Source organism: Pelodiscus sinensis, chromosome 2, assembly GCF_049634645.1.
Source record: "Pelodiscus sinensis isolate JC-2024 chromosome 2, ASM4963464v1, whole genome shotgun sequence".
NCBI classification, from domain to species: domain Eukaryota; kingdom Metazoa; phylum Chordata; order Testudines; family Trionychidae; genus Pelodiscus; species Pelodiscus sinensis.
In genome coordinates, this window is record NC_134712.1 from 227,157,223 (window position 1) to 227,180,823 (window position 23,601).

The 23,601-nt window shown below is 43.1% G+C and overlaps 1 protein-coding gene and 1 long non-coding RNA gene across 11 annotated transcripts in view; one reads left to right on the forward strand and one right to left on the reverse strand.

Annotated features, from left to right (window-relative positions):
• Positions 1-23,601, reverse strand: part of MPP7 (MAGUK p55 scaffold protein 7) — a 304,899-nt gene that overhangs the window by 175,863 nt on the left and 105,435 nt on the right. The gene's annotated exons all lie outside the window — the stretch shown is intronic.
• On the forward strand, positions 1,452-20,775 carry LOC106732139 (uncharacterized). Of its 2 annotated transcripts, none has more exons than XR_012902081.1 (4): positions 1,452-1,590; positions 9,527-9,652; positions 12,743-12,869; positions 20,636-20,775. It is a non-coding gene; the product is annotated as an uncharacterized LOC106732139 (long non-coding RNA). The 2 variants fall into 2 exon arrangements; XR_001368404.3 differs by lacking the exon at positions 20,636-20,775 and adding an exon at positions 16,795-16,933.

Sequence of the window (23,601 nt, forward strand, 5' to 3'; positions counted from 1 at the left end):
GGAGCTGGAGTCTGTGCTTCCCGGGGAGCCAGCAGTAGCTGGGCAAGATGCCCAGGAAAGTTGGGGCTGGGGGGGCGGGTTGCCCACTGGGGAAACCCTCCAGCAGCAGATGATGGGCTTCGGGACCACGGGCAGGAGACCTCCTCAGGTCTGGCAAATTCTCTTGTTTGGGACTGGTCAGGTCCTAATGATGCTGGACCAGAAAGGTCCAACCTGTATTAGAAAGAGTCTGACTTTGTCACAATGGTTTGTCACCACTTGGAGGGCCCTGTACCACTTGGAGGGTCATGAAGACTATGAAGTTTGGTTTCCCCTCTATTTCCCCATGCTGGCCAGTGATGAGAGTAGCTCAACAAACAGCAAGCTGGTGTCTAAATTGAGGGCTGCTGTGAGCCTCTGAGGCAAGCAATCTGCCTGAAAGTGCATGACTCCCCAAGGTTTGGGAGGAGCTGTGTCACAGTAGATATAATAAATTCCTTAATGAAGTTATTGTTTAGTGTCAATTGCATTCTGTAGGGGTTAATTGTGGAAGAACTCTGTACATGTGAAGTATATGGGTGGTGAGGCATGCATTACCCCTCTTCTCCTATATCTGATGAGCCAGAAGCAAGCCTCTAGGTCCAGGAACATATGCCAAGGTAAGCAGAGGTGCCATTGTAGCAAGAACAGGTTATAGACTCATAGACTTTAAGGTCAGAAGGGACCATTATGATCATCTAGTCTGACCCCCTGCACAGTGCAGGCCACAGAATCTCACCCACCCCTCCCAGAATAATCCTCTCACCTATATCTCAGATATTGAAGCCTTCAAATACTTTGAAGACCCCAAGATACAGAGAATCCTCTAGCTGTGACCTGTACCCCATGCTACAGAGGAAGGCGAAAAACCTCCAGGGCCTCTGCCAAGCTACCCTGGAGGAAAATTCCTTCCCAACCCCAAATATGGCGATCAGCTAAACCCTGAGCATGTGGGCAAGACTCAACAGCCAGACACCCAGAAAGTTCTCTATAGTAACTCCTATCATCCCTCCATTGACCTATTCCCACTGATAATGAATGGTCAATTAGTTACCAAGATCACGTTATCTCATCAAACCAGGAACATATAACAATCTAGTTTACCCAGATGTACTGATTATGTAAATAAGGTCAAAGGACAAATAGTACCAGATCGATAGTTAACAGCTAAGCCATACATAAGCAAGTAATAAGTAACCCCTGGAAATTTCCAGACTGCAAAACAAGGTAGACACACTGTATTTAAAGCTTCACCACAGTATAGCAATTTGGTCCTCACTGATGGACTCTGATACTGGTGCCTCGGAAGCCTAGGCAACCTCCGGCCTCATCCACAGCTGAAACGGGGTTCCCAGCTTGCAGAAGGGATGGAAGATGCCGCTTTTCCTATCATGTTGTTCTTTCAGTTAAGGGGTACAGCTGAAAACTGTCAAGAAATAAACTGCTTGTGTTTGACAGATACTTGTGTAGCGTGTTTTGTACCTTGAGAACCCAGTGTCGGACCTGAGACTTACTCTTGCCAGCAACACAGTCCTTTGTTTTAGAAGACTAACGAAAAAACCTTTTTAAAAGGTAGGTAATCTTACACAGACTATTTTGGTAAAGTACGTATATTTTGCCTTTTAAACTTTCACGCTTTCTGATAAGTATTCTCAGCTAGTCACACACCTGCTTTCAATTACTGTCTTTATTCCTTACATCTGTGCTAACGACCTAATTTCTAGTCCATTTTGCAACATTCACCAGTTCCACATTTCATATAACTGAGTTTATACACCAAGGAGGTGAACACTCAGATGTAGGGTCAAAATATTAAACTGAATCTTCCCACAGCTAATCTCAGTGTCTGTATCTGCAGCTGGGTGTGGCCCTGCCTGCCCACTTTGGTGTAGGAGGCTTTAGAGCAGTTGTGGGCAACCTGTGGTCCATCAGTGTAATCAGATTGTTGGGCACGATTCATTTTGCTAAACATTGACTGTCCACAGGCACTGCCCCCTGCAGCTCTCTGGGGCCATGTTTTACCATTCCCAGCCAATGGGAGCTGTGTGAAGCAGTGTGGGCCACAGGGATATGCTGGCCACTGCTTCCCACAGTTTCCCATTGGCTAGGAACCACTGGGGACTATGAGGGGCGGTGCCTGCAGACAATCAATGTAAAGAAAATGTCTTGCAGCCTTCAATCAGATTACCTTGATAGGCCACAGGTTCAGAGCCTGACATAGCAAGTCCAGGTAAAGGGGGCCCAAACTGACAGAAAAGGTGAGCTCAGCAGTATCTTCATTACATCAGTTGGCATCCACAAGGGGTCCGGCGTGTCACAGCCACAACACAACCTTGGAATAGCCTTGCGCAACTTCAGTTCCATTTAAGTACAATCTGCTAAAAGTTAAAGATGGAGAGTTTGATTTAATTCTGCTTAGTACTGTAAAGAGCATTCTTACAGTCTTCTATTCAAGGCAGATAGCTCTAGTTTCAGTTCAGTTCAGCATCACAAGCTCCTTAATTTGCAGAGATCATTTCTTTACAGTTCATTGATGCAGAATTAATCCATCCAAAAGTCCAAGACCAGCAAACTTGAGTTACAGAGAAGGATGTTAAACTTTGGCAAGCTACAGGAAAATGTTTTAATCGATTAGCACCATCTAGTGGGATCAATGTAATTTATTTGTGATGAGAAACAAGCTGCTTAATGTTCAGATCACTTTAATTCTATCACCATGTAATGCAATCAATTTTTCAAATAATTATTAAAATCCATAACAATATCATTTTCTAAATATAAACTAAAGCAATTCAAATGCTGACATAAAAGCAGAATATTCAAAAAATAACAATGTTATTGTAAAATGTCAAGAGAACACATGCTGGAATTGGAAGCTATAAGTATATACATATTAGCAGGGCTCGACAATCACTCAATCGACTCGCCCGTGGCGAGTAGATTTCAGCCGGTCACCTCATTCACCAGCAGCACGTGCATGTGCAATGCAGGTCTTGCCCATGCACAGTGCGGGGGTGGCGAGTAGATTTCGTCGCCGTTTGTCATGCCCTGCATATTAGAGATGTAAAAAATTGTTTAAAAATGTAATTAGGTAGCCACTAAAAACCATAATGGTTACACGTGCTGTGGGCTCTGTAGTATAAAGCTTAGTAAGCTTTATACTGCAGGACCTGCAGTGATGATCCCTCCCCAAGAGTGGGGCCAGCAAGGCTACTGCCAGTCTTGCTCCTGGGGAGGTGGCTTTGCTGCCGGCTGCTCCTGGGGAGCTTCCACATAACCTACAGTGAGAAGGTCAGGCTGGACCTGCCACAAACAGGGGCTCCTCTGGCAGGACCCATGGGCTCTAGTAATTGCCCGCCCAGGGTGGATGGGGAGCTGCTCTAGTCCCTGTTCGTTAACCAAAACCAGTAAGCTTCACCCGATAATGGTGAATCTTACTGGTTAACCATATTCATCTATACCTATGCATATTTATGCACATACATATACACGGAATCATAGAGTCATAGAACACTAGAACTAGAAGGAACCTCGAGAGGTCGAGTCCAGTCTCCTGACCTCACAGCAGGACCCAGTACTTTCTAGACCAGGGCTACTCAACTTTGGAAGACATCAGGGCCACAATTATATTCACCGCACATGCTGAGGGCCGCAACTCAAGTATGGTATATATACACGCAAATATATATGCAAACAGCATCTTTTACACTGACGGGAATGAATACAAAGATTAAGGCAAGACCACACAACACACAAGCCCCATGTAAGTCAGTTCTGCTAATAATAATAAAATGCATTATTTACCCAATTTCCACCCATATGACAGCACTTTTCACGAGCAATGACAATCTAGGAATTTAACTACTAAAACACATATCAACAGATGTCCATTATATGGACTTTTTTTTTTGTTTTGGCTCCCACTCGCAGGCCACAAACAAATGGGCCACATGCAGCCCACGGGCCATGTGTTGAGTAACCCAGTTCTAGACTATCCATGATAGATGTTTATCTAACCTGCTCTTGAATATCTCCAGAGATGGAAATTCCACAACCTCCTTAGGCAACTTATTCCAGTGTTTAACCACCCTGACAGTTAGGAAGTTTTTCCTAATGTCCAACCTAAACCTCCCATGCTGCAGTTTAAGCCCATTGCTTCTTGTCCCATCCTCAGAGGCCAAAGAGAATAATTTTTCTCCTTCCTCTTTGTGACACCCTTTTAGATACGTAAGAACTGCTACCATGTCTCCTCTCAGACTTTTCCTTTCCAAACTAAACAAGCCCAATTCTTTCAGTCTTCCTTCATAGGTTATGTTCTCTAGACCTTTAATCATTCCTTGTTGCTCTTCTCTGGACCTTCTCCAATTTCTCCACATCTTTCTTGAAATGTGGTGCCCAGAACTGGACACAATACTCCAACTGAGGCCTAATCAGAGCACAGCAGAGCAGAAGAATGACTTCTCATGTCTTGCTCTCAACACTTCTGTTAATGCATCCCAGAATCATGTTTGCTTTTTTGCAACAGCATCACACTGTTGGCTCAAATTCAGCTTGTGGTTCACTATGACCCCTAGATCCCTATCTGCTGTACTCCTTCCTAGAGAAGTTGCTTCCCATTCTGTGTGAAACAGATTGTTCCTTCCTAAGTGGAGTATCTTCTTTCTATTTAGCTATATATCTTAGAGTACATCTGAGCATGTCTGAATCCATCTAAGTTTGAGAGTCCATTTGTTCAAGAACTCTTCCTAAATGGTAAGAGCTAGAACCACCAAATTTGGTGTGCAGCTTTCTCTTACACTAACTTAAAACTAGGGTCAGGGTTTGACTGTGCCCAGAAAACAGCAAGTGCCATGAATGGGATTATTTTCCATAACATGGAAAAGGAGGGGGCAGAGAACAGAGGGATGCAAAAAGGAGGGGCACAGAGAAGAGGGATATGATACTGAGAGTGGGCACTGGGGGCAGCTGCAGCACCAAGAGACTAGCTAGTGTGGCTGGCCCTCCGCCATCTTGCCTGCTCACAGTCTGGGTGAGTAGAACTCTTCCCAAAACCTGGATCCTAGTCTTCCCCCACCCCCCATGGAGCCTTGCAGGTCACAGGGGGTCAGGTACTGGAGGAAGGGACTACTCTCAGAGCCTGGCCCCTCCCCAGATAGCCTTTAGGACACAAGAGGGGCCACTGGAGGGGGGAGCTGCCCCTGGAAGCTGCCCCCCCCCAAGAAAGCCTGCAGGCTGGTGAAGGAGGAGCAGTCCCCAGATCCTCCCCCCAGCCAACCTACAGGTTGCGGGCGGGCCGCTAGAGGCTAGGGGCAGCCCCCTTGAGCCTGGCCCCTCCCCAGACAGCCTGCAGGCAACAGAGGGACTGTTGGAGGGTGGAGCGGCTGCTGGGAGACTGGAGTGTTTTGATGTGCATTGATGCTCCTGGAGGATTGAAAGTTTTGCACCCATTTCTTAAATGTTTTAGTCCATTGGTCCTGTCCTGTCACACTGCCTGAGGGCATTGTTTTACCATGCGTCATCAGAAATTGGAGAAGGTCCAGAGAAGAGCAACAAAAATCATTAAAGGTCTAAAAACGTGACCTATGAGAGTAGAGTGAAAGAACTGGGTTTGTTTAGTGTAGAAAAGATAAGACTGAGAGAGAACATGATAGCAGTTTTCAAGTACCTAAAAGGGTGTTACAAAGAAGAGAAAAATTGTTCCCTTGGCCTCGGAGGATACGACAAGAAGCAATGGGCTTAAACTGCAGCAAGGGAGATTTAGGTTGGACATTAGGAAAAACAAACCCAGAAACCTATAGTGTCTCAAAAGTCCATGGCATTTTGCATGTATATGAGCATAATTTGTACAAGGAGCCCAAAACTTGTTCATGTATGAGGACTTGATAAGGGCTTATGCTTCATATAGTGAGATAGCATATTTAAAGTATGGCAGAGAATTTAGACACAGGGTAGCAGAGGAGCCTGATTTACCCTCAAGGTAAAATAGATTAGAACTTGGCCTTGACTGTGTGATTGCTTATCACAGGGGTGGGCAATAATTTTTGATGGGGGCCACTCCAAGACTTTAGAAAGTGGTCGAGGGCTGCACTCTTCCATGATAATAATGGAAATGTGGAGTCTAAAAGGAGGTTGGGTGGAGAAAAGCACATGAGATAAGGGACTGGGGTGCAGGAGATGGTGTGAGGTCAGAGGGAGTTTGCGTGAAGGAGAGGGTGGTGACCTGGGTCAGGGGAATGGGGTGCAGGGTCTGTCAGGGTGATTGGGTGCAAGAGAGGATTCTTTCCTGAGGGAAACGTGTAGGAGGGGGTATAGGATTTGGGAGGGAGTTGTGACCTGGGGCAGGGGGGTGTGCAACAGGTTTGGATGGTGACATGGGAGAGGGCGTTGGGGTGCAAAAGAGGCAGGGGTGCAGGAGGGGCAGGCTCTGGCTGGGAGGTGCTTACGTATGTGTCTCCTGGCTAGCAGCCCTGCAGCACCCCCAAGGCAGGCTGAGCTCCCTGCATCCTCAGATGCTTAAAACTTCAGGCTGCTCCCTCCATATGGCTCTCAGCTCCAGGAGCGGGAAGAGGCTTGCGTTGCCCCCATCCCCCAGGCCAATCTCTCAGCTCCTATTGGCTGGTTGTTTCCTCCAGTCCACAAGTCCCAGTGCTTTAGGACATGTCATAGGAGAGGCAGTAACAATGGGCAAGTTAAAATACAGGTGCTGTAAAATTTGTTATTGAATTATCCCAGAAAAAGAGATGAAGCTTATTCCTGGAATGGATTTTTGGCTGTTTCTAAAATCCAATATGGGGGACTGAGATATCATTCCTGAGTAGAAAACCTGAAGTCAGTTAAAGTCTTCAAGCATATGGGAAGGGAAAGATAACCTTCAAAATGTCAGCAAGAAGAGCTGCAGGCCTCTTTCCATGCATTTGGATACCAAAATTGCACATCCGGGTGTATAGTACCAAAGAAGGTGAAAGGAGAATACAAGCTTATCCACCATCCACTCTTCCCTGCAGCTCATTGGTAAATTACTATATTCACTGCCCCATTGTGTTCAGTTACTCATCATTTGATGCTGTGGCAGTTATGATTAAAAAGTGTGGACCCCGGGAGATCTTTGAAAACAGGACATCAAGTCTGCATTCTGACTGAGTGTAGAGTATCCTAGGGACAGTTTGAAAGCCACCACTATTTTGATAAAACTATGCACATGGTGTGCTCGAGTGTCATGTACTGCTTTTGAAAGATTCAAAGGCCCTGCCCAAAGTTTAACACTGTTGTTTTCAAACTTTTTTCTTATGACCCAGTTGAAGAAAATCGTTGATGTCAGCAACCCAATATACTTTGACTAAAATATGAGCTCCAGAGTGGGACTGAGGATGAGAGAGTATTGGCATATAGGAGGGGTCAGCAGTGCAGCGGGGGTGCTAAGGTAGGCTTTCTGCCTTTCTTGGCACCACAAATCATGCTGAATCCTAGAAGGAGCCAGGAACAGGTCCCCAGCCAATGGGAGTATGGAGGTAATGCTCAGAGCAGGGGCAGTGAACGGAGCCCTGTGTGCTCTCCTCCCTCCCCCCAGGAGCCCAGCCTGTTGCCAGCTGCTTCTGGGGTGCAGCATAGTCTGCAGTGCCAGGACAGGCAGGTAGCCTGCCTTAGCACCCCCACTGGTCACTTGATCACCCTGCAGCAATGAGACCCAGTGCCTGACATTCCTCTACCCAGTACTGGGCTGTGAACCATAATTTGAAAACCACTGGTTTAACATACCTGGGCACCAAATTAAACTGTTTACCTGTGGAGTTTACCTATGGAGAAGAGGAAATTGGACAAGCCATTGATATAGGCTCTCAAAGGCATAAAGAAAATTACTCTGAAATCTCCAAGTCAGGAATAGCTCCCAGAAAGGCATTTATTGTCTTTGTTACATCTGCATGCATCTGCTGCATGAAATTCCCCACCACTGTGTCAGAATGACAAGGGAAATGAAGGAAGACTCGTGTGTGGGAAAGATTCATGGAAGAATTTAATAGGGTTTCAATATGATGTTCAGACCAGTTGTATTATAGCTACTCTTGAGCAACCTGACCCTTCAGGAGGCATAGGTTTTGGGGTCTACTTTAGAAGCAGCCAGAAAGTTGGGTAGCTTAGGACAAGGGACATATTTTTCCCCTTATACTGGTGGCAATGACTATTTGGAGAGAACTTTTTGAACTAAAAAGCCCAATTCTAGTGTAACTACAGGTAGAAACTTTCTTAACTGGGATTCTCTGGTCCAACAACATCCATAGTCCGGCATAGATGTTGCAGGGTCACAGAGTCCCGGTGGAGAGCCCACAGTGCTAATGGCAAGGTGACCCATCATGTGGCAGCGGGGCTGCCCTGCAGGGCTGAGAGCCCTCATGAGCAGGGCTGCCCAGCAGAGCCATGGCAGCAATGGCTGCCTAGCAGGTTGGCAGGGCAGCAGGAGGTGGGGAGCCTGCTAGGAGGACAGCAGCAGGCCTAGGGGGGCCAGTGGCAAGGGCACAAAAATGACCTCCCCTGTTCTGGCAAAATCCCTCATCTGGGACCAGTCAGATCCTGACGGTGCCAGACCAGGGAGGTCCAACCTGTGGTACATAATATGAACAGGCAGTCTGCTGAAAATAAGGCTGGTGAGGCCCTTCTATTTACACTGCCTGCAGTTACACATTCTTTTTCATGCAGTGCATGTCTCAGGAGTGCGAATACTCTGTCTCAATTTAAGAACCACAGATTCTGGAAACTCAACATGTTTGGCCAGTACAGATGCAGAGTTCCAACAACTCTGGATCCTTGGATGATAACAACTAGGAGACTAGTCAAGGATTTGGTTCTTCTGTGAAGACTGGGGACCTATAAAGGACAACCTTTCAGAGTTCACAGAATGGCATTCGTCAGGTACACTATGTGGTGTCTTTAATTCACTGTGGATTGATTCCCTTCACTATCTCTGGTTTGTGTGTTTTTCAAATCCATATAGGCATTTCAAAATACAAAAGCTCTAAGCAGGGTGATCCAGCAGAGACAGGTGACTGAGGGACAACAGTTTACCCATAACACTGGAAAACTTGACTGGGTAATTAAAGGTTTTACCATGGTCTCCAGCTGTAGAAGAGAGGCCATTTTATTTAAGGTGGCATTTGTTGTTACTATCTTGGGCACTTTTAGAGTGAGTGAGTTGGTGCCTATGACAGCTGTGGCAGTGGGCAGTTGTAGTGTGCGTTAAACCTAACAGATGTGCAACTATAGGTGGAAGAAAAGCCCCTACACTTTAGGTACCCAAAAGCAACACAGAAGGGGCACAGGGGCTTATGTGGTATTGAAGGAATATGCAAATGAACACCTATATTCTTCAAAAGAAATAAGAACCTTATTAAAAGTCTAGAGCCCGCAGCCTAGCTTGCTGTTCATAAACAGTGATGGCAGATTCCCGATAACATACAAATTTGGCATGGTACTGAGAAAAACCTTGTGCTAATGAGAATTTCACTCATCCTTCCAGGAGTGGGACAACATCAGTGGATGCAGGTGTTTTGGCTTGTGGCAGAAGCAGACAGTAGGATGCTGGAAGTCAAGATATTGCAAGACTTACATCCACACCAAGGAACTGACAAGGAACAGTTAAAATGTAACTTACCCATAGCACTTGTTTTTTTCAGAAACTGTTTGTTCAGAGCATATACAATATTTGGATTTGCAGGCACTGTACTGTACACTGAGCCCATAAAAAAGCAACCAGGACAACAGCGAGGTCTCAGCTAATCTTCAGGGCCTGAATGGCATGAGTTGATCTAAGTGCAGAACTTTTCTGCATCCATTGGTTTAGCAAAAAAGTCCTGCACTGGAATTAGCTCACGCTACTTCTGATCCACTGACAAACAACTCAGGAAAGATCATCTTGGGAGTTTTACCGGGATCAGGTTCCGCAAAACAATCTATAAGTATATTTGTTTGATTATACAATCATAGCCAGAGCTAAGGCTAGTATGATCAGAAATGCTTGCAAAGCAGATTTGGAAGGGAACTATAGACCCTAGTCTGTATATGCTAAGCTAGAAAATGAATATATCAGTTACCAAGATATTCCTAAACACAGAGGATTAAAAGTGATACAGAACAAAGACATCAGTCATGATTAGCCTGAATTTTTCCAGGATAATGGCATACAGTTGACAGATGTGGTGTTGATGTATGCCTAAAGAATATGAGGGAACATAATGGGCAGAAATTGTGACACCAGGAAGTGTGGTTGTGGGGGAATAGCAAAGGTAGTATCTGGCACCCTCTGTGACTGGCTACCAGTGCAGTTGAAAGGATAAATTGAAAGGCTGCCAGAAGTAAAATATCTGGAATTTTGGTGATGTATCTTGGGCTGATGGGACAGAGTGAGACCTTGTGAATCTTGTGGGCTGAAGCCAGACCTTTGTGGTCCTCGCAGGCCTCTGTCCTTACCAGTGTTTGCTCTAATTTTTTCCATCCATGTGCAGAATAAATTTTGTTACGTGCACTGAGCCATATGCAGATGTGCACCACCAACAGAAATACAAGCTGCCAGCTGTGGGTGCTTTGCCAATCAGCTGGGTAGCACCTAAATCTCTCCTCCGCAGCCACCCAAGCACTCAGCTTACAGGGAACACTGGTCCTTGCCCTTCTGCGTTCTGGTGGAGTAGGTTCAGCAGAATCTGCCCAGAGTTACAAGTCATATGATAAGGCAGTTGTTCTGGACCAGGAGTAGGCCTGGGGTTATTCAGAGGTCTTCCAGGGGGGCCACTCATCTAAATCAGTGTTTCTTAATTGGGGTTGTAGGCTCTGGGGATCATAGGACAGATTTAGGACTGGTGTTCCAGGTTTGTAAGCAAGGCAATTGCCTGGGGACCCACACCGAAGGGGGTCCCACAAAGCTAAGTTACATACTTCAGCCATAGGCAATTGGGCTTTGGCTTCAGACAAGGCTCACAAGTAACAAAAAGGCTCAAGTTTCACACTGAAATGTATGTACAACATTTATATTTCAATCTATTTATTTTAAAATTATATGGTAAAAATGAAAAAGTAATTTGTTCAGTAATAGTGTGCTGTGACACTTTTTTGTGTCTAACTTTGCAAGCAAGTGATTTTAAGCAAGGTGAAACTTGGGGACACGCAAGACCAATCAGACTCCTGTAAGGGGTACAATAGTTTAGAAAAGTGATAGAGATGCAGCCGTGTTAGTCTGGTGTAGCTGAAATAAAAGACAGAACTATGTAGCACTTTAAAGACTAACAAGATGGTTTATTAAGTGATGAGCTTTCGTGGGCCAGACCCACTTCCTCAGATCAATATGTGGAAGAAAATCAACACAACCATAGTTTAGAAAGGTTGAGAACCACTGTGGTAAGGAACAACAGTGCCCACACTAGATCCAATTAAATGCTTGTTACATTAGAGTAGGGGTGATGAGCATGCAGTGCTGCTCTCACATGTTAAATTTTAATAAAAGCTGTGGCCTGTATGGTCTGTTCGCATTTTAGCGTGTCCACATCAAAGGCAAAATTAAGACTAGCAACAAAGAGACAAAAACAACAAATGGTCTGGTAGCACTTTATAGACTAACAAAACATGTAGATGGTATCATGAGCTTTCGAGGACACAGCCCACTTCTTCAGATGACCAGAGTTATGAGTTTGGGGTATGCACACCCAAAATAAATAGGCGAGGGGAAGAGGAAAAAAGAAAGGAGGGTGGGAGACAGAGAGCTAGAGGGAATCAGTAAGTATCTGAATATATTGCTATATATGGTTGTGACAATTTTCTTCCACTATTTGATCTGAGGAAGTGGGTCTAGCCCACGAAAGCTCATCACCTAATAAACCATCTTGTTAGTCTCTAAAGTGTTACATAGTCCTGTTTTTTGTTTTATCTGAAGATTGGGTAGTTAAAACGAAGCAGATAAGAATCAAAGTCAATAGATAGTATCCTTCCTGACATGGGAGTCTACATGAAGGACTGTTTGCACCTTCAATGGCTGTTAAGTTGGTAGTGTCCCAATCATCAAGATTGAGTCTATTAGCATGTGAATTGAATTTGCAGATGAACTCTAATTCCAATGTTTCCCTGTGGATCTGACTTGTAGAACTGGTTTGTGACAAGACAGTTACCGGAAGATCTTTTAAACAGTGATTTGAAAGGTTGAAGTATTCCCCAATAGATTTCTGTATGTTTCCTTTACGTATATCTGATTTTGTCCATTGATTCTTTCCTGCAGAGACTGTCCAGTTGTCCAATATATATATAGCAGTGGGGCACTGCTGGCATTTGATAGCATTGATTAAATTACTGGATGTGCAGTCAAATGACCTTTTGATTTGGTAACTTGTGTTGTTTGCTCCAGTGATGAATTCACCAGTATAGATATGTGGGCAGAGTTGGCATCGTTTTTGGTTGCAGAGCTGGGTTCCTGGAGGCTTATGATGTGGTCGTGTGGCATGGTTACCAGAAAGAATTTGTTTCAGTTTGGGGGCTTGTCTGTAAGCAAGAATAGGCTTTTCTCCCAAGGCCTCTGAGAGTGAGGGATCATTTTCCAAGATGAGTTGTAGATTGTATATAATGTGTTGGAGGGGTCTGAATTGTGGACTATAGGTAATAACAAGAGGAGTTCTGTTATTTTCTCTTTTGGGTCTGTCTTGAAGTAGTTCATGCCTGGGTACTTTTTTGGCTCTGTCAATTTGTTTTTTCACAGGGCTGCTGCAAAAGGAAAGGAAACCACTGGGCCAACGACCCTATTCAGTGACAGAAAGAAGGGAGGAGCTCATTGTTTCCAAGTGGGAGAGACAAACAGCAAAGCTAAAGAAAGAACTAAGAAACTGGTAAAAAGCGAATGTTTATAATATAAGAACATGTGCATGCATCTATGAACATTTTGTTACTTGGCATATGCTATGGTGGTAGAGCAGTAGTTAGTTGTAATGACATACTGAGAACTTCAATATGACTATCTTAGTGTTTCTAATGTCAGATTAACATGATTACAACCACGGAATACTTTTTTCGAGAACCTTTGAAAGATTTTGGAACTCAAGTAATACCATGATTTATAGTTTGCTCACGATTAAAACAGCGTGTTTGAGCTCAACAAAACTATAATTGCTTATTTTCTATGAAACCTAATTTATAAAGGACATTACTAAAGTTATTCTATGGAAATAATAGATATCTATATTAAATATACAGCACTAGCGAAGCAATCAACCTACATATTTTTAGAGGCTTCTTTTCAACCTACACTGAAGGCTAAAAAAAAAGTTAAGTTATAGTCACTAACCAAATGAAATCACTGTTGGCATATAAGCATTGCAATTCGGGACTTCTGGCAAATATCAACAAGAAGCAAATCAGAAAGACAGATTTGGCAGACCACTTAGATCCATTTTTCAACAGACAAAAAACAAGAATGCTTCTTTTGTTGTTTTTGTTTTTTTATAGTCAACACACTGTTCTTCTTAAAAGGTCACACTATACCTAGAAATCTGGTTTGGACACTCACACTTCAGTAATTTGACAAAAAAGTACCATGGGGGAAGAAAGAAGAATTGTTGGCTCCAAAACTCAAACTTCTTGCACACAAGAATAAGAATTATTTAGCCTCAGAATAGAGGGAGAGAGGGGCAGGGGAGAGAAAGTCAACCAGTAGAACCATCCACTAACTTGGAGCTAAATATCAGGAAATATCTACTTTGATTCAGGATTCTCTGAAAGAAAGTCAATTTTCAGGTTAAAAACTGATCCACATTGTACCAACCCAGAAAGATGGATGCACCCAATAAACTTTGAGAAGTAAATAAAATTAACTGTACTACAAAACTGATCATAGTTTTCTATTTTATGACCAACTATATGTGCCTGTATTACATCTGAGAGTCAGCAAACCAGGTTTCTCTTCTCAGCTCTCTCACTGACTTGTTTTATCATCTTGAGCAAGTCATTTAACCTCTGTTCCTCAGTTTCCCCATGTGCAAACTGAAGATATTTACTTAACATAAGAATGGCCATACTGGGTCAGATCAAAAATCCATCCAGCCTAGTATCTAGTCTGCTGACAGTGGCCAATGCCAGATGCCCCGGAGGGAGTAAACACATCAGGAACTCATCATGTGATCCTCTCCTATCACCCATTTCCAGATAAACAGAGGCTATGGACACCATTCCTACCCATCCTGGCCTACCCACTGATGGACCTAGCCTCCATGATTTTATCTAGTTCTTTTTTCAACCCTGTGAAAGTCTTGGTCTTCACAACATCCCCTAGCAAGGAGTTCCACATCTTGACTGTGTGGTGTATGAAGAAAAAACTTCCTTTTGTTTGTTTTAAAGCCACTACCGATTAATTTCATTTGGTGGCCTCTAGTTCTTATACAGTAGAGTCCCAATTATCCAACCTAAATGGGACCCATAGGTGGTTGGATTAACAAAAATGTCGGATAATAGGGATTACCTGTAGTTCATTCAGGTGGCCTGGCCCCTTGCCTCCCTGCAGCCCCCGGATGCAGGCCGGGAGAATGGCCCTGCTTGCTGACCCATCGCTGCTGCTGCTGCTCCTGCCGGCACTGCTCAGTCTCCATTCCTGCCTGGCCCCTTCCCTCCCTGCAGCCCCCGAAGCGATGGCGCAGTGAGCAGGGCCATTCTCCCGACCCGCACACAGGGGCTCCAGGGAGGGAAGGGGCAAGGCAGGAATGGAGACCGAACAGCGCCGGCAGAAGTAGCAGCAGCAGGGACGCCAGCAGCTGGAGAAGGAGAAATGGGCCAGGTCACATGGCAGGCGGCCAGGGGCAGAGCGGGGTTTTAATTTTGCTTTCAGGAGTCAGCTATGTTGGATAAAGCAGAATGTCAGATTAGTGAAGGTCAGATAATCCAGACTCTACTGTATTATGGGAACAATTAAATAACTTTTCCTTCTTCACTTTTTCCACACGCTATTTACATAGTTTTAGCTCTCCGAGGTACTTATATGGCCTCCTTTATTGTAGTATTGAAACTGCTAATAATCTTTTATGTAGTTATCTTCCTAATATCCTTGTAAATTAGAGAAAGACTACTATCCCCATTTTACAGATGGGCAACCAGAACCTAAAGACAAAAAGGAAGTCGGTGGGGGAGTAAAGAATTAATCCCAAATCTCCAACAACTCATACTAGAGCCCAGTCCACTGGCTCATCCTCTCCTACACTTTTTTGAAATGTTTGGAGATCTATAATTGAAAAGTTTTATAAGGAAGCCTCTCATCTTCCACTTTCACATGCTTAACTTACTGAAATACTTTCTTTTAGTGTTAAGTTTTACAATGCCTAGAATCTACCCACCCCAACATTTATTTTAAATGTTATTTTAGAAAAGTCTGAGCAAAATCCATTCCTGAGTTATGAGAGAACTGAAACTGTAATTTTTAGAGCTAAGTAGGAAAATTTCTTCCAACATCTCAAAAATCTGAGATTTCAAAAATTGCTTCTACCTCAATTTGAGACACAGTAAAAATCTCAAAAGTTGGAATATTTTGACAATTACAAATTGTTCTTAACTTTTTCCTAAATGAAAAACTGGTCAAGTTGGACCCTTTCCTGCAAAAACCTTCAGTGTCAATAAACCAACATCTGCCAAGTTAACGTTTAAAAAAAAAATCCTGGCTCACATCATCACTTCTGTTTAGCATTACAGCTTTAAAAAAAAACCCATCATTAGAATAAGCATACAAAACTCAAGTGTGAAAAATAAAAAATATCCTGGGATTTTATCCCTGGAGAATAGTCCCTTTGGGCTTGGAAAAAAAATGGTATGACTTAAGATAGATAGGAAAAATTTAAATTTGCAAAATGACAGATTGTTGTGTGTGAAATTAATCCCTGCCTAAAGGGACTTATGCTTAAAGCAGATTTAAGTGGTGCATAGGCTTCTGTACAAGGATGATTTTCTCTCTCATTCCACTAAATCAGGAACTGTGCAAGATGCAATCTATATGCTGCTACTTGTATTTTTTATTATTCTCTCTCCATTTTTAGCCTTCTCAAAACTCACTTACAAAATTCTACTGGACATTAACTGTAGGGAACGTCTCAATATTTTCCCACCTGGGACTGTCTTCAACTCACAAGTAAACTGATATGTAACAGATAAATAAAAAGTTAAAATCTGTCTTCTATTCAGATAAATGCATGTCTGTTAATCTTTGAATGCACCATTCTCAATCAGTCTTTTTAAGCAAGTTTAACTTAGGAAAGATTTCACTTTAGAAGACAGAAAGCTCAGGATAGCTTTAAAAAAACCAAGCAATCACTCTAGCTCAGGGTTTCCCAACCTATGGGTCGGGACCCAAATATGGACCGCCATTACATTTCAAAAGGGTTGCCAGATGTCTCCTCAGGTGGCTCTTAAGAAGCCATTCACACATTTTTTGAATTGCTCTGGGTCACCCAGTCTTCCTGAATTGTCAAAATGGGTCCCCATCTGGAAAAGGTTGGGAACCGCTACTCTAGCTGAAGAAAAGGTAGGATTAGAGAAGGTCAGACTCTTACATCAGGTATATTGTGGAGACCATCAAATAATGGGGAAAATATGCAACTTTATTTACAACATAGAAACCGAAGGTGCCACCACTATGACTGCTCCCTCCAAATGAATCCCTAAACTAAATCTTGCTACTGCATTCTCAAGATAGTTAAGTCATAATAATTAATGCAAAATTACTTATCTCCAAAGCACTTAGGTAATTTTTGTAACTTTTTCCAAATCTCATTCTTTCAGATCCTTGTTAGATGTTCAACAGTGAATGGGCACCAAATGTACAATATAAATATACTATGTGTTCACCTACCACACTTTGAGACTAAATATGACTTGTGTTTGAAGTGAACTTCCACAAATCACCACACCTGGGAAGAGAATAGTTGTTTCTACAAAGATGCACAAAGATGGTTTTTTAAAAGTAAACTTATTATTAAGAAACTGTTCTATTAATAACAGTGCTAACTATACATTTAAAGAGTTAGTATATACATGACATACCATACACTTTTCTCTCCTTGATCTGAAACAGGCAAAGGTAAGACCACTGCAAGATGTCAATATATTCATGAAGAATCAAAGAAGGGAGAGAAGATTAAAGAAAGATAGTCAGAGAAAAGGAACATAAGAAACACACACACACACACAGAGAACCCTCTGTTACATTGATGAGCACTTAGCATTCACCTCACTGGGCCTAAGGCTGTATCTACACTTGCATTTTATTGACAAAACTTTTGGTTTTTTGTGGGTGCTTAAACACATTCCCCCAAATGAACAACAAAGTTTTTTCATAGAAAATGAAAGTGAGAAAACTGCATTGCCTACTGCTTACAAAGTGAAATACCCTCATTGTGGGTGGAAATAGTTTGCTGACAAAAGTGCCAACAAATAGCATTCACACATACTGACTCTTAGTGACAGGGCTGTGTTGACACAAACTGTCGCTAAAAGCTGCAGAGTTTAGACATACCCTGAGTAAAAAATGAATTCAAGCAAACATGTTAGCTTAACACATAGTAAAAGTAATTCATGAAAAATACAAGATTGGTAACTCGTTATCCAATTAAATACTACTTTACTGATTTCCACTTTTTTGTTTCTCAAGAAACACCCCTAAAACTATCATCCAACCTTACTGTCAGTTCCAACATTGTTATGTAATTGTGTTGTTTTGCTGGGTTATCCAACAGTTACTAATGCTACAAGTAAAGTAGCTTAATACAGTTATTAGACTTTTTTTTAAAAAATTACTATGATGTTCCTATAGAAATTAACTTTCCTTGACAACAAGAAAGCCTCCTAGTCAAAAAGAAAAAAGTTCCAGTTCAAAGAGATTTTAATTGTGTTAACTTTAGATGTCTCATATTTATCAGAGTATTAACTGAGAAACACAAGCTGCCTTTGATTGGCCCTTGGTAACACAGATAAAGTGTTTTACTTCTGTTTAAGTAAATGCCACCACAATACCTTAGTAGGGAAACAAAAACTGGATGTGATCACAGAATTGTGCTTCTTACCTTCTAATTACTGCATACACTTTGTCCCCCATTACCACAAATTATGCAATTGAGTTTCCCTCATTACCTTTGTGATCATGATATCTCCCCTGCCAGATCATTAGGCTGCCATTTTGCTCCCTTTGAAACAATGAAACTGTCAAACTTTTTGCCCCAGAAGATAGCAGATTTACTTCTCTGTCTGTTACATTTTGGCTGGGTTATTGATATTCTTTGGAGGTCTCTCAGCAGAAACTGTAAATAGATTACAATTGAACAAAAAAAAGTCTCTCTTTAGTTTTTAACCAAAACCAAAGGGGAAAAAAAAGGGAGAGAGGAAAGAAAAAAAAATCAATTGTAGTGCTGGTGCTAACGAGGCTAAGTGGGTGAAAGTGTGTCACACTTAGCTTTTCATGTCAATGGGGTGTTGAATATAAGGAAAGCTGTTTTTATAATGGGTCATCTAGTTCAAATTTTTGTTAGGCCAAAGGAAATAGTATAAAATTTGCATATGAAGGTAATTCCTCACTCTCTCTCTGTGGTTGAGTTATAAAATTATTTTGTAGAAGAATGGCGAGTTTTAAATCCATTAATGTGTGCCCAGGCAGGCTAAAATGTTCTACCACACAGAGAATTAATTCACAAATTTCAAATAAATAGTCAATAAACCAACTTTTCATGCTTCTCTTTTGATTCATTTATCTGACTGAACATACTTAACTCCTCCATGTTGCTTTTCCACAAGTTTGTTTGTATACTGAATCCATACTTGTTAAAGGCCTTTAGCTACTTAACTCCCAACACAGCCAACTAGCCAATTATACTGATATTCTTAAGCCTAACTTGAAATATTTGGTGGATGAGGAAAAACAGATTCTTTAATAAATGTCTAAGTAAAAAGATTAGTAACTAAAAATAATTTACTGCTAAGGATGTTAGGAAAGATATACGCCATTCAAACTGTATGATGGATGAGCAAATGAGTGTGATGCTTCCCCAAAGTTCATGAGGCAATGTTATTGGACATTTGCAGTACAGGCAGTCCCCGGGTTACGTACAAGATAGGGACTGTAGGTTTGTTCTTAAGTTGAATCAGTATGTAAGTCGGAACTGGCGTCCAGATTCAGCCGCTGCTGAAACTGATCAGTTTCAACAGCGGCTGAATCTGGACGCCAGTTCTGACTTACATACAGATTCAACTTAAGAACCCCAGGCATCCCCAAGTCAGCTGCTGCTGAAACTGATCAGCGGCTGATTCCAGGAAGCCCGGGGCAGGGGCTTCCTGTAGTCAGCCACTGGTCAGTTTCAGCAGCGGCTGACTTGGGGATGCCAGGGGCAGAGCAGCTGGGGTGCTGCTGGGTTGGTCCAGTAGCGCCGCCGCTCCTCGGCGCTACTGGACCAACCCAGCAGCACCCAAGCTGCTCTGCCCCAGGCGTCCTGATTCAGCCGCTGCTGAAACTTACCAGCAGTGGCTGAATCAGGACGCCTGGGGCAGAGCAGCTGGGGTGCTGCCGGGTTGGTCCAGTAGCGCCCAGAGCGGCGCTACAGGACCAACCGGCAGCGCCCCAGCTGCTGTACCACAGGCGTCCGGAGCAAAGCCGCGGAGCACGGGGGCAGCGGGACAGCCCAGACGCGCCGTGGCTGTCCTGCTGCCCTCGGGCTCTGCGGCTTTGCTCTGCTTTGCTCCCCGTCTCCCTGGTCTGCAGACCAGGGGGACGGGGAGCATTGCGGCAGAACACGCGGGCAGCGGACAGCCCAGACGCGTCAAAGGGGATTGTGCCTTGGTTGAATGGGCAGTTACAAACACCAGAGGCAGTATTTTGACCAGGTCATAGTAATAGTAGATACAAGCAGTAATACAAGACTAGATTTTCTGGACCAACACTGGGTGACCTTTCATCCTGTTGGCCACCATGATGGAGTAACTGGCAATTTATGAAAAGGCTTGGTCCTCTCAGGCTGGGTCTACACTGCAGGCTTCTTGCACAAGAAGCTTTTTGCAGAAGAGATTTTCTGCAAAAACTTCTTGCACAAGAGTGCGTCCACACTACAAAGGCACGCCTTTTGCACAAGAGAGCGTCCAGACTTCACGGACGCTCTCTCGAAAGAAATTTGATTACTACTCACAGAATAGCCACAGAGCACTTGTGCTTTTTTCGATTGGCTCTTTTTGCGCAAAAATCCCCTATTGCTCATCCACACACACCTTTTTGCGCAAGAACGCTTGCGCAAAAAGGAGTTATTCCTCGTAGAAAGAGGAATACCTACATAGCAAAACCCCTCTGTTCTTGAGTCATTGTAAATTTACTTGTGCAAAAACACGCTTGAGATGTGGACACTTTGCGAGTTTTTGCACAAAAACCCTGTAGCATAGACGTAGCCTCAATGTAGAAGGCTATCAACCTTCTGACATCCAGAGGGTGCACCCTGTGCTCTTCCACTGACTTACAAGATTCAGGAAAAAAGACAGAGAAGAATATGTCCTGAGTCATGTGATCTTAGATTAACTGAAGTCAGGTCCTCTCAGGCTGAATACCTGTATCTGAAATCCACATGTAAACTGTTTCTATTTGGCCATGTAGGTTGCTCCAGTAAAGGGATTTCTGCTACCCAGAATGATCTGTTGGACATCAGCTGCAATCATGCAGACAAGCCATCAGACACAGCACTGCCAGGTTCACATGCATCAGTCTGCCAAGGTTCTAAGACAACAGATCAGGCCAGAGTGGTGGCTATAGCAAAGCAGTCACCAAGAGTTCTATCAGCATGCCAAACCACAGCTGATGTAGCCAACCCAGAGTTGTAAGGATTACTTTTCCTCTCCTGTTTGACCTTCATAAGGACTCTGAGGATTAAAAGCACTGGAGGGAAGGTGTACCTCAAAGCCCTCAACCACAGGTGCAGGAAAGCATCTGACAAGGAGCCTCTGTCTCCTCCCTCTGCCCAAATCAAACAGAAAACCTGGCACTTTTAGTTATTCCCAGATGTAAACAAATATACCAGGGGAGTCCCCCACCTTTGGACAATGATGCTGACTACCTCCAGGTGGAGTGACTACTTGCGATGAGACAAAAAGGCCCTGCTAAGGCAACCTGACAAGTGTTTCTGGCTGCACACAGAAATTTCAGAGCCTGAGAGTTTTTTGGCAAAAGGTGAGGATCAGGCTTCTACTTCTTGATGCAGAACATAATAGTGGTATTATTTATCACAACTTGAACCACCCTGCTTTTTATATGAGGCAGAAAAGCTTGACAGGAAAATCGTATCACTTTGAGCTCCTGACAATTGTATGTAAGGAACGATTGTGACCCAACCAATGATCACCCATATGGACTCTCATCCCCGATCCAAAGCTTTGGAGACCAGTGTGACTGACAGGGACAACACTGTGAAGGGGACTCCCTGAAACATCGAAGCAGGTCCAACCTCCAAGCAAGCAATAACCCTGACTGCCTGGTTGATATTAGGTCTGTTGGGGACGTAGGCTAATGCCAGACAGACCTGCAGAAGGCTGATTTTTTAAACATTAAGTACTATTTTCTCCCTAGAACCTCTTCTATTAAAATAAGCTCTTCTATTAAAGATGGACAACTTGCCCTAAGATCAAAATGATCCACCCAAAAATAGAATTTCAAAAAATTTTAATTTCAAGAAAAATGCAGACAAGTTTTTCTAAAAATACAAAAATTATATTTGTGCTATACACTTAAGTTATCAGGACAAAGGATACAAACATATAATCTACTACTTCATGTATGACCAAACATAAGATAAGTATGCATTAGTTATAAATATAACGTGAACATGATTTTAGTACTGACATCTTGTATGACTCATTACATCATAATTGCACTGATGTATCCATGTGACACCAACTTTATCTTTCTTTAGTTTGTCATAAATTTAAGTTCCCATGGAAATGTAAGCATAAAAGGCAGCCAACTGCCTCCAGGTCTTCCCTAGCTTGTAGCCACCATATGAAATCTCTAAGATTCCAACCCACTGCAAAAATCACCTACCTGGACTATATAAGTTTGTAGTACTTCAAATTTGAAGAAACAAGAAATCCAGAAAACATATATTTGGCACACCACTTTGGAGGAAGGCAAAATTAGCTAAAGCAGCGGTCTCCAACCTTTTTAACCACAAAATCACTTTTTCAATTTAAGTGCAACGTAAGATCTACCTCAAACCCAAATACCCTTGCCACACTTCCTTTCTACTTTTTCTTTGAGGCCCTGGCCCTCTCCATACCTTCTCCGAGGCCTCACCCTGCTCATTCCATCCCCCTTCTTACTCCATCCTCACGCACTTTTGCCGGGCTGGATGGGACTTACATTGACTATGTTGATTAGTTGATAAGAGTGCCTCCACATTTGAACTTCCAGGCTCTTGCTACAGTTCAAAGGTGGAAGTTCTGCAGGGAGCGCAGGGCACTCCCTCACTGGCCCCATGCTCCCTGAGATGCCTCAGCCTTTGAAATGTACAAGAGTCCCGACCGAGCTCTTGTATTTTTCAAAGGGGAGCACTGCAAGGGAGCACAGTGTAAGCTGGGGTGTTTCCCACTGGCCCCCCACTCCCTGTAGGGCTTCTGCTTTTGAAATGTACAAGAACTGGGATTATTTAGTTTAGAAAAGAGACGACAGAGAGGGGACATGATAGTAGTTTTCAAGTATTTAAAAGGGCGTTACAAGGAGGAGAAAGAAAAACTGTTCTCCTTGACCTCTGAGGATAGGTCAAGAAGCAATGGGCTTAAATTGCAGCATTGGAGGTTTAGGTTGGACATTAGGAAAAACTTCCTGGCAAGGTGGTTAAACACTAGAACAGATTGCCTAGGGGGGTGTTGTGGAATATTCATCTTTGGAGATATTTAAGAGCCGGTTAGATAGACATCTATCAGGGATGGTCTAGATGGTGCTTGATCCTGCTGTGAGGGCAGGGGACTGGACTCGATGACCTCTCGAGGTCCCTTCAAGTTCCATGAGTCTATGATTCCTTTTGATACTGGGAGCTAACCAACCAAAAAGCCCCACTGAGTTTTAGTAAGCAGCAAACAGCCCCTTTCCTTAAAAACAGCTCTTATGTTCAGGACATACCAACAGAAAAAACTTAAATTCTCTTGCTAGAAGGTTGCAGCATAGTACTACATTGTTTCTGAGAATTCAGAACAATACACAAGAACCCAAAACACACAGGAAGACGCAGCAAGCCTCTCCTTACGGCAGAGAGACACAACTCATTTCATTCTAAGATAGTAATAAAGAGGTAGCCGTGTTAGTCTGATCTTGCTAAAACAGAAGGAAAAACTATGTAGCACTTTAAAGACTAACAAGATGGTTTAATAGGTGAGGAGCATTCGTGGGCCAGACCCAGTGGTCCTTTCATTCTAAGATAGCTATCTGATTAACTGACTCAGATTGCACACTTTCCTACAGCTATCCCTAACCTGCTTGCAGGACCAAGAAATCACTTAAAACTTGAAGAGATGGCTTCTAATTTTAACACTATTTCAATACACCACTAAAATAATAAGGTTCTTTTTGGACCA